Below are 17,621 nucleotides of genomic sequence, written 5' to 3'. Positions count from 1 at the left end.
TAAATATACCCTCAAGCCCTAGATTAACAAACCCAGAGTCTGCTAACTTGATTTCTACTAACCCTGGGCTTATGTTGCAGTGTTGACATACCCATAGAGGCTGCTGACCCTCTGCCCCTCCTTGCATGAAGGAGTGGTGAGACCCCAATAAAGATTCAGTTACGTGAAAGGCTAAAGCTCAAAGGCAAATGCAGAAGTGAAGTAATTCAATACAGTATTGTGTCCCCAAGACCACCTAGCCATAATGGGGCAGTTCCTCTATGTATCCCTGATTCTTTTTCTAAGCACGAGAGGCTTTAAATGGAGTCAAGTTATTTTATGTGTTTTGCCCTTCATATCCTACTCTTTGGGGGGTATGAACTGTTACTGACATTTAAGAAGACTATTTTACGGCTATAATCAAAATGGAGCACAGGTAAATAAAAAGTGACATTATACATAATATGATATAGAAAACCATAAAAATGCAAATTGTAGTAACTCACCCATGCTGATATTTAAGGCCACTGAAAGTATTAGAACATCCTACAAAACCAGAACTGATGTCTGTTTGCCTGTGGTAAGAAAGAATAGGAAAAGGAAAATAATTAGATTATAAATCTTTGATCTGATCCTGAATAGTACTCAGCGCTTATAATTCCCCCTGAAGTCAGGATGAAGTCATGTATTAATAGAAAATGCTGAAAAGTAAATCATATAAACATCAGTTATATTAGAAAGGGATTCATGGTATGGAGTGGAAATCATCTGAAATTCAGCCATCTAATGTAGTGTCAACCCATATCCAGGGGAAAATGGGTGAATGTGGAAGAGTTTTTTGCTAGGAGTTTTGATGATTTTTCTTTGCGCTTCAGACTTATGCCTGGAGGCACGAACTTCATGCAGGTTGCAACAACCCAAGTTTTACTTGAGACTCCTGCAAACCAAGTCCACTCTGACTAGAAACCAAGTTGATTAGATTTCTCTTTTTAAAAATACTGGATGAAGCTCTTAGAGCTTCTGCAAGTGGAGAGACTGATAGATCTTCCCCAATGCATTTCAATCTGACCATGGGAAACCAGGACTGAGTTATTTCATTCATCATCTTCAATGCATAGACGGAGAGTCAGTGAACTAATCCCTTACACCACTATGTATAGCATGTACTTTAAGGTAATTAATATTCCCATTTTACAGCTAGGGGTAGTTAGAGAAGAAAGTGTTGTGATTCCTGAGCCATGAGCAAAGATGAATCAGAATTTAAGAGGTCTTGGCACCCAGCTTTGTAGACAGCCTGGATAGCCAGCTCTTGACAATGCTACCTTTGACTGTATAGTAAATTTATAATATAGAAGATGAAGGTTCACAACCAACTAACTTGGGCCATATTGCATTTGCACCTGCAAAACCTAATTAATTACCACCACCTCCAAATCAGCTCAGATCAGTTTATCTCTTACCCCAATGAGAAGTAGTCCCAGGCTTACTTTTAATCTTTTAGCAAGTCAAGATGTTGTATTGCCTCCCCCACCATCAATAGAACAGTTTCAGGACTAAATCTCTTTGATGCCTTGGGTCATAAACACAAGTGGGGAAGGTTCTGAACACAAAATAAATCTTTTTGAGTGAACTATTTTAAAGTTGAAGGCATGAAAGAGTAGAGCGAAAAGGAAGCAATAAAACATATATGGGTAATTGGGAAAGGAAATTGTAGGTTTACAGAGTAAGATTCTGTGCTGTGCCTTTAAGTCATCTTTGTGTCCTCCCAATCCTAGGCTCTTCTGGGGGCTGGAAAGACCTCCAACATAACTTTTAGCATCAGAGTTACGGCAGCCTCCCCAGTCTACTCTGACTGCAGCACTATGTGCTGGAGCCTGGCCATAAGCCCCACTCCTGGCACAGCTCCTTCACCAGATTTACCCAGGACAGATTGCCACAATGCTTGCAGTGGGGGAATCATCCCTGGATGCTACCAGGGCTTTTAGGTCTCCTTTGCACTGTTCTGACCTTTTTACCTGGCACAAGGGGGCTGGAGTAGAAGTGAAGATGTCACCCCTTTATACGTGACATTTGTTCCTAGATATAATCTTCATCATCACTTTTTACATTCAAAGCACTATACATAAACTTGACAGACTTCATAACATCCCCTCCTTTCCCCCTTTCTCCCCCCACCCTCTGCGGTGAGTTAGTAAAATGGAGATAGCACTATTTCCTGTTAGGGAAAACTGAGGTACAAAGAGGTTAAGTGATTTTGCACAAAGCCAGACAGCAAATCAGTATCAAAGCTGGAAATGCAACTCAGGATATTTAGTTCCCAGTCCCATATTCAAACAACTAGATTGCACTCTCCCAAGTCCTGGAATTGTTTCTCAGGAAATTGTTTCCTTTTTAAGAGGATTTTGGAGACTTCATTACCTCTAACCTGACATCATAGAATCATAGAAGTGGAAGGGACCTCGAGAGGTCATCTAGTCCAGTCCCCTGCATTCAAGGCAGGACTAAGTATTATCTAGACCATCCCTGACAGGTGTTTGTCCAGCCTGCTTTTAAAAATCCCCAATGATGGAGATTCCACCACCTCCCTAGGCAATTTATTCCAGTGCTTAACCATTCTGACAGTTAGGAAGTTTTTCCTAATGTCCAACCTAAACTTCCCTTGCTGCAATTTAAGCCCATTGCTTCTTGTCCTATCCTCAGAGGTTAAGAAGAATATTTTTTCTTCCTCCTCCTTGTAACAACCTTTTATGTACTTGAAAACTGTTGTCAAGTCCCCTCTCAGTCTTCTCTTCTCCAGACTAAACAAACCCAATTTTTCCAATCTTCCCTTTTAGGTCATGTTTTCTAGACTTTTGACCGTTTTTGTTGCTCTTCTCTCGACTTTCTCCAGTTTCTCCACATCTTTCCTGAAATGTGGCACCCAGAACTGGACACAATACTCCAGTTGAAGCCTAATCAATGTGGAGTGGAGCAATTATCTTTGAAAAGTCATGGAAGACGGGAGACATTCCAGAAGACTTGAAAAGGGCAAATATAGTGCTCATCTATAAAAAGGGAAATAAGGACAACCCAGGGAATTACAGACCAGTCAACTTGACTTCTGTACCTGGAAAGATAATGGAGCAAATAATTAAGCAATCAATTTGCAAACACCTAGAAAATAATAAGGTGATAAATAACAGTCAGCATGGAAGAACAAATCATGTCAAACCAACCTGATAGCTTTCTTTGACGGGGTAACAAGCCTTGTGGATGGGAGGAAGCGGTAGATGTGGTATATCTTGACTTTAGTAAGGCTTTTGATACTGTCTCGCATGACCTTCTCATAAACAAATTAGGGAAATACAACCTAGATGGAGCTACTATAAGGTGGGTTCATAACTGGTTGGAAAATCATTCCCAGAGAGTAGTTATCATTGGTTCACAGTCATGCTGGAAGGGCATAATGAGTAGGGTCCTACAGGTATCAGTTCTGGGGCTGGTTCTGTTCAATATCCTCATCAATGTGGAGTGGAGCAGAAGAATTACTTCTCATGTCTTGCTTACAATACTCCTGCTAATACGTCCCAGAATGTTTACTTTTTTTGCAACAGTGTTACACTGTTGACTCATATTTACCTTGTGATCCACTGTGACCCCCAGATCCTTTTCCACAGTACTCTTCCTAGGCAGTCATTTCCCATTTTGTATGTGTGCAACTAATTGTTCCTTCCTAAGTGGAGTACTTTGCATTTGTCCTTATTGAATTTCATCCTATTTACTTCAGACCATTTCTCCAGTTTGTCCAGATCATTTTGAATTTTAATCCTATCTTCCAAAGCACTTGCAATCCCTCCCAGCTTAGTATTGTCCGTAAACTTTGTAAGTGTAGTCTAGAACAGCCTCCACCCTAGTAGCTTTCTCCACCTTCTGAAATAAAAAATTGTCTCCAATACATTCCAAGAACTTCTTGGATAATCTGTGCCCTGCTGTGTTATTTTCTCAACAGATGTCTGGGTAGTTGCAGTCCCCCATCACCAACAAGTCCTGTGCTTTGGATGATTTTGTTAGTTGTTTAAAAAAAAACTTCATCCACCTCTTCTTCCTGGTTTGGTGGTCTGTAGTAGACCCCTGCCATGACATCACCCTTGTTTTTCACCCCTTTTATCCTTACCCAGAGACTTTCAACAAGTCTGTCTCTTACATCTATCTCAACCTCAGTCCAAGTGTATATATTTTAATACATAAGGCAACACCTCCTCCCCTTTTTCCCTGCCTATCTTTCCTGAGCAAGCTGTACCTTTCTATACCAGTATTCCAGTCATGTGTATTATCTCACCAAATCTCCGTGATGCCAGCTATGTCATAGTTGTGTTTATTTACTAGCATTTCGCATTCTTCCTGTTTATTCCACATATTTCTCGCATTAGTATACAGACATCTAAGATACTGATTTGATTCCCCCCACTCCTTTCTATCTTGTCTCTCCCTTATTTCTGGCATGCTCCCCTCAGATTCCGACCTTTCTCCCAGGTCTCCATGTTTTTGACTTACCTGTGGGCTTTGGTCACCTGCTCCCATGGAACCTAGTTTAAAGCCCTCCTCATTAGGTTAGCCAATCTGTAGCCAAATATGCTCTTCCCCTTCCTCGATAGGTGGACCTCATCTCTGTTTACCAGTCCTTCTTCCTGGGACAACATCCCGTGGTTAGATGTGCTGTCTTTAATAATAAAGCTGTTTGGACTTCCAGACAAATGTATTAAACCAGAAATAAAAGAAGAAAGACTATTTGTTTTGCTTCTTCAGTCATTGTACTGTATGTGGATATATGAAAACAATGTTTTCATTAAGTTGAGACATTCCACAGGGACTCACTTGCCCTACAGTGCTTTCTTCATTTTTTCATATAGTTCTATTGGTCCTATTGATTAGGCATCTGTTTTCTGTATAGCCATAGTTTGCTCTTCTGGAACAATGTTTAGCAGCTGTTACAATTCAGACAAGTGTTAACAGGGTGAGAATTAATTTAACACCCAATAATATTTTAACACCTGGCCTGACAACAGCAATATCATTGAATTTCACCTTTTAGAAATTGCTTAGTGAGTTACTTTATCATTACTTTGAATTTGACCTCAGCATGCACTGTTTTGTATTTTGAAACAAAAGTCTTGGAATTAAAACACAATCTTGTATTATAAGTGAGTGCTATTTTTAATAAAATTTTCTCCTGTAGAGTTATGCTGCAAAGTTGAATATATCTTTTTCTTACCAAAGCTGTACTTCCAATTTTCCAGCTAAGTTGTAATAGATCAACAGAGATCAGTGCACATAGTTTTAGTAAAATGTTTATGGATCCAAGAAATTACAAATTCCTCTTACTCATGTGAAGTCAGATGTGGGCTCCATGTATAAAAGTACTGTACAAATCCTCATACAGATGAAAGAAATTTTTTGGCAACCAATTCCAGGATTGATTTCAGAACATCTGATAAAATACCTGCTAGAAAGGTAATGTATTCACACAGTGATCAGGATTAGTATTTTTCTGGCTGCGTCCAAAACTCCTATGCAACTAGAATATGGTTGAATGTGCTTAAGAGATTTTGTCCGGGGACCTGTGATGCTTAAAACAGTGGGTCTGGCAGCAAGTGAAGCTTTACTTTCAAAAGTTTTGATTATACTGTGCTGGAACAAGGTTCGGTCCTCTGCTCAAAACCTTTTCTATCTATGTGTGAAGCGTAAGGAGAGACTGTTTCTCTGTGAATATCTAGATCTATTTTATAAATGGTGGTTGTGCCAAAGAATTGCAGCATTTAAGCCAAAGAAAAACATCAAGTGACTGCAGCCTACTATTCTCAAATCAGTTTACAGTGTCTATATACTAGTCTAAAATCAGATTAAACAAAACTCTACAATACTGAGGAAATTAGATTACTTCAAATGCTTATCATCCAATTTATGCATTCGCTTTACAGATGCTGCATCATCCTTTATGCCATTTCATTTAATACGCTAAGAAACTCCAGCTCCTTGAATGACTTGTGTAATCTCGATCTTTTTACTTTTCATATCAGCAGCAAAAATAGGCAGGGAAATAAAGCCAGGTGGACAATTTCCACTAGTGCCAAACAGATGAAGATTTGATATACCTACCAAATCATCCTCGTTTCACATGTTAAACATTATATTGAAGTTGAGGCACAGGAAATGGCATCAATCAAATATTCACTGAATTTATCTGCTACTGGGCTATCCTCTGCCCTTCCACTGATTTCTATGTTTTACTGGAGTGCTGTATGTCAGGGAGATGTGGAAAAGGCACAACCAATCTCCTAATGCTAACCACTAATTTGAACAGATGGCAAACACATCAAAAACTAGAGAATAAAAGCACAGAAGTTTTTCTTGGTCAAGGAGTAGGAATTAAATCTCCAGCTGGATATGAATATTTCAAGAAAAAATCTTGGGTCTGATTCTACATCAGTTTTGTGCCTGTGACTTATGGTATGTCTACACTGCAGCTGCAGCTGCAATTTGCAGCTCATGTAGATAAACCAGTGCTAGCTGTGCTCTAACTAACTTGCTAAAAATATCATTGCAATCTTAATGACACAGGTTGTATGAGCAAGTACAGGTCCAGGTGGTCATATGGCAGCCTCACCATCGCATACTCACTGCTATGTACAGCTAGCGCAGATACATCTACATGAGCTGCAAATCACATCCCTGGCTGCAGTGTAGATGTACCCTTAGTGGAGTTTTACAGATGTTAAACTGGTACAATGGTGTGGAGACTTAGGTCCATTGTGTGAAAATAAATATATTAACCCTCGTATGGACCTTCAGACCCAACCAATCGTACCTGTCATAGACTCAACTCCACCCTAGGGCTCTGCATTTGGGTTAACTAGGAAACTCAAAGGCCAAATTCGCAATTCAGGATAACTCCAAATAAATGATTATATTTGTATTTATATTTCACTACCATTTTAATGCCTCAGATAACCATTTCTGAAGCTACAATACTATAAGATCTGGTTTTCATATGTTATTTCCAACATCCAGAAAATAAACTACAATGAGAAGGTGAGAGTTTGTGTATTTTAGCTTAATAAAATGCTCCTCAAAACATTAGAAAAGCCTCTGACCAAGGCAAACACACACAAGCACAAATATTTGAAATGATAAATCCTAGGCCCCTTTCCTCACATGCACAAACATAACTAATATGCACACTGAGTATCTGTACACCATAGACTTTGTTTAACCTTCTTATAAGGGGCCAGAAGCTAAAGTGGTAAGTTGGTGGTAGTATAGCAGTATGTGCTGTTTTACCCAGTGTTGTCTCTTGCTGGCTGCTGTTATCCATAAATGATGTTTGCTTGATCTCCATGGCTGGATTAAAGGGTGGCAGAGGGTAAGAGAGTGGTAGTAATAGGAGTAAAGTAAACTCCACTGAAGGTAGGAGAGAGAAATATTGACTTTTTATGGTTGATTAGGCCAGGGAGACAGCACTTAATTAAGTATCACAGAGTAAGAATATTGTGGGGTGAAGGATTTCCCCCCCACTTTGTTATATGTTTCCTGTTTCTTTGGGGACAGTGGGAAATATCACAAGCATTGAGGGCTTGATTCAGCTTCAGGTTATAACTGTCTGCCAGCATACTGTCTGGCAGAGGCCCCCAATGGCTGAACATCTGCCTGGAGGTGATTCCTCTGAGGGTTCTGCATTTAGCCAATGGAGACTTAAAAGTGTGACCAAAGAAGCCATACAAAGCACTTGTTCAGAAAGTTCATGTGGCCAGTCTTCTCTAGTTTGAATCTTAGCACTTGAGCCAGAAATTCAACTGGCTGTCCCTGAGTGGAACCTTCCTGGGATCTACAACCCATCCTGGACAACAATCCCTCACTTTCACAGGCCTTGGGAGGCAGGCTAGTCCTCGCACACAGACAACCCACCAACCCTTAAGCATATTCTCACCAGCAACCACACACCGCACCATAGTAACTCTAACTCAGGAACCAATCTATGCAACAAACCTCGATGCCAACTCTGCCCACATATCTACACCAGCGACACCATCACAGGACCTAACCAGATCAGCCACAACATCACCGGTTCATTCATCTGCACGTCCACCAATATAATATATGCCACCGTGGGCCAGCAATGCCCCTCTGCTATGTACATCGGCCAAACTGGACAGTCCCTATGTAAAAGGATAAATGGACACAAGTCAGATATTAGAAATAGCAATATACAAAACCCTGTAGGAGAACACGTCAATCTACCTGGACACACAATAGCAGATCTAAAGGTAGCCATCCTGCAGCAAAAAAACTTCAGGACCAGACTTCAAAGAGAAACCGTTGAGCTTCAGTTCATTTGCAAATTTGACACCATCAGTTCAGGATTAAACAAAAACGGAATGGCTAGCCAACTACAAAAGCAGTTTCTCCTCCCTTGGTGTTCACACTTCAACTCTAGAACAGGGCCTCATCCTCCCTGATTGAAGTAACCTCATTATCTCTAGACTGATTCTTGCCTGCATATTTATACCTGCCTCTGGAAACTTCCACCACATGCAACTGATGAAGTGGGTATTCACCCACGAAAGCTTATGCTCCAATACGTCTGTTAGTCTATAAGGTGCCACAGGACTCTTTGTCGCTTCCTGGGATGACAGCAATGGAGATACCACAGAGCAGTCTGGGGCACAAGAGCATACAATTTACATTTCATTGCACAGTGGGTGTGAATTGAACTTTTGAAAGTTTTCCCTTTCTGCAACCCTTCTTCATTTATGTATATGCTGTACTAATTTTGCAAAGACTGGTGAGTGTTTGCTCAGTTCTGATAGAGAACTTTAAATTCAGAGTACCAAGAACAAACCAATGGAAAAGCATTTCCATCCTAGAATGGAGGAAAGCTTGAGGGAAGGGATGTAGAGATAGACTGGTCCATACTGAAGCATGCCCTGCCCAATGGGAGTTCACTACTACTGAACCTAGTTTATCAAGGCAAATGGAATTTGCCCTATGTTCAGTAATTGCCAAAATGTTTAAAGTTGGTGCCCTTAATGCAACCAGTTTTATGAAACTTCAATGAATCCTTCTAGTATATAACTTTCTTCCATCTTGAGATGGAAAACTCTTCTAACAAACAGTTCATCTAGTGTTCACCTTGCATCTTCAATTTTTGTGATGACATCCACATTAGGAACATAGAACTTGCCATACTGAACATAAGAACTGCCATACTGGGTCAGACCAATGGTCCATCTAGCCCAGTATCCTGTCTTTTGACAGTGGCCAGTGCCAGATGCTTCAGCGGGAATGAACAGAACAGGGCAATTTATTGAGTAACCCATCTCCTGTTGTCCAGTACCAGATTCTGGCAGTCAGAGGTTTAGGAACAGCTTAGGGACTGGATCATACCAAAGGTCCATCTAGTCCAGTATCCTGTCTTGGACAGTGGCCAGCACCCAGTGCTTCTGAAGAAGGTGTAGCAGCCCTGCAGTTGGCAGAATGGGATCATCAGCCCACACATAGTTTTACTTTACTATTTGCTTTCATACGTAATCCCGCTTTCCTTCCAGAGTTACATGGGAGCAGGCAACACTCACCTGTGTGCCAGGCTGCCTGATGTCAACAATAAAGGAGATCCTGAGCATCCTAGTAGTGATGTTGGATAGTGGAAATCCTCCATCTACCCTCTACTTTTACTTATAAGGAAATTAATCTTGGTGCATCCACTTGGCTTGGCCCTGTGAACACACTCACAGGCATACCTTGGGAGTGTCCAGGAATAAAACTGAGCTAATCTATGCAATGGGTTTAATACAGAAGTACCAACTGCAAACTCTATACAGCCAATATACTTTGATTAGAGTTAACACACCTTTACTTAACAATTTAGAAAAACACGATATAACAGATTGAAATTAATCAAATGTCACTACCACTTCAAGTCATAGGGGGCACATCAATAAATCAATTAGTGCATGTTACAGTAGTACATGAAACTCAACCAACTTACATTTACACTGGCACCATTTACCCCACCCGACTGCACACACTCCATATACCAAACCTCGCTTAACACTATTTATTTAATGTTTGGTTATGACAGAATCAAGTTAACATCTTTGACTCTTGGGCCCATATATTCCATCTAAATTAATACAACAATGGGGAGAAGGGTGTATGCCTATCACAAGGAATAAACATAGGGGTCATCCACAGCTACCACATTTATCCACACTGCTATCTGAGTTACAATGTCATCTAAGATAATTGCAGTATGATAATATGGATCAGGGATGACACTTGGCTGCTAAGCATTTTGTGGATTTTGCTCTGCAAAGTGAGTGAAATTCTGGCTTCATTGAAGTCAGTGGCAAAACTGCTATTGACTTCAATAGGGCCAGGATTTCACCCAATTTGTAGGCTTGGTCTATACTAGAAAATTAGGTTGGTAAAACGACATTGCTCAGAGGTGAGAAAAATCCACAGCCCTGAGCAACACAGTTAAATCAATCTAACCCCTGGCGTACACAGCACTAGGTCAACAGGAGAATTCTCCCATCAACCTAGCTACCACCACTCTTGGAGATGGAGTACCTATGCCCATGGGAGAATCCCTCCTGTTGGCATAGATAGAGTCTTTACTGAAGGGCTACAGCAGCCCCGCTGCCACATTTTATGTGTAGACAAACCCTACATAGTGTTAGGAAAGTCGTTTATTCACATTTCCCTGACCATCACTCTAGGCTATTAAAGTATGACTTCAGATAGAAAATACGATGGAAAATAGATATGATGGAATTTGTTTTCTCTGTGAGTGTGATGTGCTTATCTTAATATACAAGTATGTTTGTTTACCATTACAGTGTCATATGATTATAAAATTAAACTTATAAAAATAGGCAAATAATACAAGAGTACATGATTTGTCCTGTTTCTGTGTGACACAATATCCTGTTCCTTTTCTTTGCTAGTCTGACTTTCTCTTCTTCCTTCAAGTTGTTTATGCTTATTTTTTTTATCAAAAAAAGTCAGTGGAGAGAACAACACTGTAAACTTCCAGTCCTTCTGCTCTTATTATCTTGCAGCTCATTCTCAGCGGTCAACTGAGACAACACTTAGCTCCGAGGGTATGTTGCAGTTTACTGTAAATAGCTATGCATTTGCCAGTGTGGAAGCACAAAAACACTAAATGTTCCCACTCTAGTCTGGAAGAACAAAGGATTCCAATCTAGTAACTTCTCTGAGTTCTGAACAAGGATAAGTTTGGGTTTTTGTGACCGGTAATCAATGAAAATCACGGAGAGGTTTTCCTGAAAAAACCAGTCACAGCTGAAATGGAAATCTGGTAACTGTATTCGCAAGTCGGTGTTGGTGATTATATACAAGGATAAGATAAGTAAAATAGGAGACCTGTGTACACCATGGCAATCTGGATCTAATTTCTGTAGCAGAGCTTGTGCTTTTTGTAATGCTATGAAACACTAAATTGGAAATTCTGTGGCAGCTTCATCTTGATGAACAAAATTGGGGAGCGGGAGAGGGTTGCTGATTTAAATAAGAAAATTCAAAAACTACAAATATCACCACTTTTCCGCTATTATTTATTGTGATACTTGGTTTAGGCTTTGCCACATTTTTCGCTTTCACTCTGCCACAGTCTTTGATAGCAAAAGCATGTAACTACATTGTAGAAATCTTTCCTGGGGAAGCTGGCTGGGTTGGCAGCTAGGTAGGAAGACACTTGATGCTTTTGCTCCCAAGAGGATTCAGAACTGCTGTGTCAAGTCTGCTACATTCTGACAGTCCACAGTATAACTTCCATTGATGTTGGCCAGCTTGAGAATCAATCCAGATTGGTAACTATAGATTTCTAAAACCATGGCTGCTCCCTAGGTGTAGGAAATGCTAGATTAGATAAGCAATGTAACCTGAGACAAATGCTCATTGAAGGAGGTATTCAATTTGTGAATAAGATAATAAGGTAATGATGGGTAAGATATAAATGTATTGTATGGATAATAGAGCTGGTCTAAATTTGTCACTAAAATGTTTTTTGATGTAAAATTGTATTTTGACCAAATGAAAACTTTTGCAAGACAATTTCAGTTTTTTTAAATATACACCATTTTTTTAGACAACCAAAACTCAAAATGTTTAATTTCAGTTTTTCAATTAAAATATGAACAATTCAAACACCAAATCATTTTGATGTATTTCAAATTTTTACTGGAAAATAAACTCCAATTATTTCAAATTTTCAAATTTTTACTGGAAAATAAGCAGTAATGATTCAAATTAAGAATATTCAATGTGTTTCAAAAAAATTTGGTACTTCTAAATACATTTATTTTTTAAAAAAATCATATTACATAATTGGCGCAATAAAATATGGAATTATAAGCTCTTATTTTAAGGAGACAGGAATTATATGTAGGCATAGGCCTAATTAATTACAATCAGTGCTGTTAACACTAGGTGTGAACAACTCTTTTGAATAACACGTCGATAAAAGGTGTTTTCACCTTTAAATTCTGAACGTGTGGGAACCACTACTACAGAGCACCGAATGTAATTTGCCTACCCTTTTAGCTTCCTCTGGTAGCCATGCCCACTCATCCCAGAAGCAAAAGACACACGAGAAGAGAGAATTATTTAAAACATTCCTTTTCTTTAGAAGCCATTCATGTTGTGTCTTTATATATGTGTGCTAATTATGTTTGTCCCTTGATGTGAGGCAATATTATGTTGTCATACTGAGAGAGTGGGTGTGCAGGAAAGAAAACAAAACAGCAATATTTGTGAGTGTCTCTTTTTGTAGGCTTCTCTTGAAAAGTTGAATTTATATATAGCAAAAGTCAAGAATGGATTAAGGCAAGACTAGAAGGGAGCCATGGACACACAGTACTTGGATCCAAGGGAAAGCATATCCTTAGTGATTGCTGGGGTACATTTTACGGCTTGGGGAACAGAAGTAAGAATTGGTAGGGAGGAGAACCAGGAGTGCCATGAACACACCTGGAAAGAGGGGGCTTTGCTCTGTTGTGAAGTGGCCCTTTGGCTTGTTGAGGGCTCTTGCCTCTGAGCCTTGTTTACTTTACTCTTACTTGGCCAATGGCAAAGGCCTCTCTCTCACCACCTACTCTACCCACCTAAATTCCACCACTTTGGGTGTTTAGAAGGATCATTGTGACTGCAACATACGGAAGAAAAAAGCCTGTCCATGTTTCCCATGTTTATTAAACTTTTCTGGGTTGAGGGAATGCATTGTTGTCTGAATATGATAAGCTTTTCTGTCTACATATCTCTGTGGGCTCAAACAGAAACATTACCTGTAGCAGGGATTGGCAACCTTTGGCACGCGGCCCATCAGGGAAATCCGCTGGCAAGCCGGGACGGTTTGTTTACCTGCAGCATCTTCAGGTTCGGCCAATCGCAGCTTCAACTGGCCACAGTTCGCTGTTCCAGGCCAATGGGGTTTGCCCAAGTAACAGCTGTAATGGCAATTTGCCAAGAGGTTTGAGAGCCATACCTAATTTTGCATAATATAAAGCAGATTAATGAATTTCCTCCTTTATGTGGCATGTGAGGTATTTAGCTATGATTCTGTTTTGAGTGTACTGCACCTTTAATGTAATAAGTCTGTCTGTTTGCTAGAGCAGTGCTTCTCAAAGTCGGGCCGCTGCTTGTTCAGGGAAAGCCCCTGGCGGTCCGGGCCGGTTTGTTTACCTGCCGCATCCGCAGGTTCGGCCGATCGCGGCTCCCACTGGCCGCGGTTTGCCGCTCCAGGCCAATGGAGGCTGTGGGAAGGGCGGCCAGCACATCCCTCGGCCCGTGCCGCTTCCCACAGCCCCCATTGGCCCGGAGTGGAGAACCGCGGCCAGTGGGAGCCGCGATCGGCCGAACCTACGGACGTGGCAGGTAAACAAACCGGCCTGGACCGCCAGGGGTTTTCCCTGAACAAGCGGCGGTCCGGCTTAGAGAAGCACTGCACTAGAGAGCAAGACTGTGAGAGGATTCAAGATGGCAGATCATATAGAGTGAGATGCAGTGTGCTTTATTTCTCATGGATATTTTATCTCTTTGTTGTTTTCCTTAATCTAAAACAACAGCTGCCTGGACTGAAAGCATAGTAGGCCTTTCGCTGTTTCTCTATAGGAAATATAATACAGAAGTGTGGCTTGTGGCCTGCTTTTCAGTTAATGATGGAGCAGTGCACTCTGGAACCTGTCGTCAGTAAGGTATGCCTCCACACCAAAAATGATGGAGGCCATTGGTCACACTGCTAGCCTCTTTTGGCCTGCAGGCCACTCAACGTATCAAGCATTGTTTGTACTGACTGATTTTTTGGCAGGTGTTTTGCAATGTTGCATTTGTAATCTTGCTCTCTGTTCTCTTATCACTGCTTATCTACATCTGTCTCCTCTCTTACTTACGTTAATCTTCAAAAATAATTCAGGATTGCTTTAAGTTCCCCCTAAATTTTACTTTCTGAATTTGTTCTTAATCTCTTCATGAACACTGTTGGCAAGTATTAGTCAGTAAGATTAGCTGTAATGTGCAGGCATTTTTTTAGTATCTACAAATAGCTGTGAGTAATCCTTATTTAGACATGGGTCTAATTCACTTGCACTTTTGGAACTGATGAATAGCATTAGAATGACTATTTGAGAATTTCTTTACATAAAAATTAATTGAAACTTAGTGTCATTATGCAACCTTCTTATTTTTTCGTATTTTAAAATTGTATATTAAGAGTTATATTGAATAATGGTGTACAGCAGTAACTAATCTAAGATAGTCAGAATTTATTTCTGATCTGATATACTTATACTCATTTGCATAATACATCACATGAGTTTATATACACCTTAATACACATGCATAATGAGATTTTCATGTGCACATTGAAAGGAGACTAGGCTCCCAATTTTCAGTATTAAGCATTTACAAAACTTTCCAAACAATAGCAAGGAAACAACTTTTAAATGCAGGCACCCCAGTTTTGCCAAGAACTTGTTTGATTATTTATTTATTTATTTGGTGCACCAATCACTTACAAATATCTCTCTTTCAGCCTTGCCAGTGGAAATAAGTTTAAAATTGCTGTAGGGATTTGTGAATGATTTATAAATAATATAAATTTATAAAGTACTAGTAATTAATATTATGATACTATAAACTATTACTATGTATCTTCCATCCACAAAGTCCAGAACTGCCTGTTTTTCCATTTGTTTCCCCACTAAGTTGGATTGTGGCCTAAAAGCAGAAATGTTCTGAGAAGAGATGACATTGTGAGATTTCCACCATGTTGGGCCTAAGTCTTACACAAGCAGACTACATTACTTTAGAGCCATCACCGCAATTTGGTCCCAAATCTAAACTAAGAACCATTGTCTAGATATAACCAAGATCCAAATAACATCCCCTGATCCATCTGTAACATAAAGACTCTGTAATGAAGTGGTCTGTGGGTAGAAGATTTAGCTTTCTGGTGTTGTCTGTTAAGCACCTTTTGTTAACTGAAAGACTAATGTAATAAATGTATGTGAACCTGAAATGGTGAAACAAGTGGCAGCCTCAGCTACACACCAAAAATGTCTGGACAGTTGAGGCTTGATTCTTCACTGCCTTACAGCTCACCTAATTATTACAAATGTGCAAAGTTGGTGTATAAAGCCACCAAATCCAAATTCCCCACTCACTTAGAATCCATCCTTGTGTCTCTCCTCAGGTATAAGTGGCAGGCCACAACTTCATGAAACTTGCCCTGCCTTATCACTCAGACTTTCACATACCAGGTATTTTAAATGGTTACAATGTGGTGAAGTTACAGAGCTCCTACCAACTGTGTTTAATTTGTAATGAAAGAGGTGCTGGGGCTCAAGCAACTTTTTTATTTTCCTATCTAATTTGGCAAGCCCAGAGGTGCTGGGGCTATGAACTGCCAAGCTCAGAGGTGCTGGGTCTCAACCCTGGCAAGTCTTGGCACAAATTAAGCACCGACTACCATATAACCTGTAACTCAGGATAGACTCATCTCAGCCTGCCCCTATCCCACAAGGAGGGATCAAAGATACTAAATAGGAGGGAGGGGGGAACCTCAGCCCATGAGGGCTAGAAAGGCTCCCGCTACCCCATAGCCACAAGGCCCATCAGCAAAATCCCAGGTCTCTTACTTCTTTAACCACACTGACAAATGGCTGCAAATGGTGGTGAACTAATCTCACTACTAAGTACTATTACTAATTACTAAGCCCTACTGCTATTTAAACTAATTATGCCTTCAAGATGCTCTGAGGAAGGTGGAAAAAACTCACCACACCTCTGCCCATTTGGCCCCAGCGGGAAGAAAAAATTCCTTCTAGACCCCCAAAACATGATTGATCAGACCCAGAGCATCTGCAAAACTCAGCTACTATCCTACAGTTACAAGGATTCTACAAGATTGGGCCCTTAGGAGAAATTTGTACAGGAATTGACTGAAAAGTGTTTAAAATGGGATCCCTTGCAGGTTCTTACTCTTTACATATGCGGTCATTTTAAATAATACGAAGAAATAATACCTTCAGGACAAGAACTTGAACTCAGCAAATATAGATTAAGCAAGCCCAAATTATCTTTAATTATAAATATAGTTCCTGTATCTAGAGTTCATCTGGCATTTGGCATTAGCTAAATTTAGAGTTAATTAAGTATATTATAGCTACCTCTGTTTTTTTGCCTTGGTTGCAATGGAGTTGTAAGCTTTTAGGCAATAGATGTCTATCAGGGAAGGTCTAGACAGTATTTAGTCCTGCCATGAGGGCAGGGGACTGGATTCGATGACTTCTCAAGGTCCCTTCCAGTCCTAGAATCTATGAATCTATGAATAAAAAAATAAAGATGGAGGAGGGGTTATCAATACCATACTCTAAAATACCTCAGTCCAGTGCTCAGGAAATCAAACCTATGGGATCCTCTGGAACACTCATTATTCTGCCATTTTATACATGTATGAACTGCAAAGATGAGTCAGCATTGCTTGGTAGATGTCTGACCAGCTCTTTTATTAATATGAATAATCACATATACGGCTGTGCAGGAAAAAGTAACAAACTATCTGCTTCCCAGTTATTGTTCACGATAATTGTGGAACAAATCAGTAGCTTTACATCACATTTTATAGCAGTACAGTTTATGAAACCATTTTCAAAGTTCTAATGGAAAATCCAGACCAAGAAATTAAATCGGATGGAAATCATAATCTATATAGATACTCACAAGTATTAAAAATTATCTTCTGGGGAAAAAATTCTGAATACATTTTAATATAAAAATCAGAATATCTTACAGAATAGTTCAGGCTATCTTTGCAGTTCTGTCACTGATGGAAATCAATTTTACTTTTATCCACTAGGTGGATGTTTATTATCAATGCACATGCTTAGATTTAACATAGCTGACACATTCAAGTTAAAATTATGGGGAAAATTGTTAATTTTAAAAGCAAAAAAGCAAAAACTGAAATGAAAATAATTAGACATCTCAAGACATATTCCTGAAAATAATCACAAATATTACAATTCAGATTGCTGTATAAAATCAACATGCTCTTGTACTACTCTTGGCCTCTTCCATTATCCTTCAGA

This window comes from Malaclemys terrapin, chromosome 4 (assembly GCF_027887155.1).
Source record: "Malaclemys terrapin pileata isolate rMalTer1 chromosome 4, rMalTer1.hap1, whole genome shotgun sequence".
Lineage (NCBI taxonomy): Eukaryota > Metazoa > Chordata > Testudines > Emydidae > Malaclemys > Malaclemys terrapin.
The sequence above is the reverse complement of the archived record's forward strand: the minus strand, read 5'-3'. Positions refer to the sequence as shown.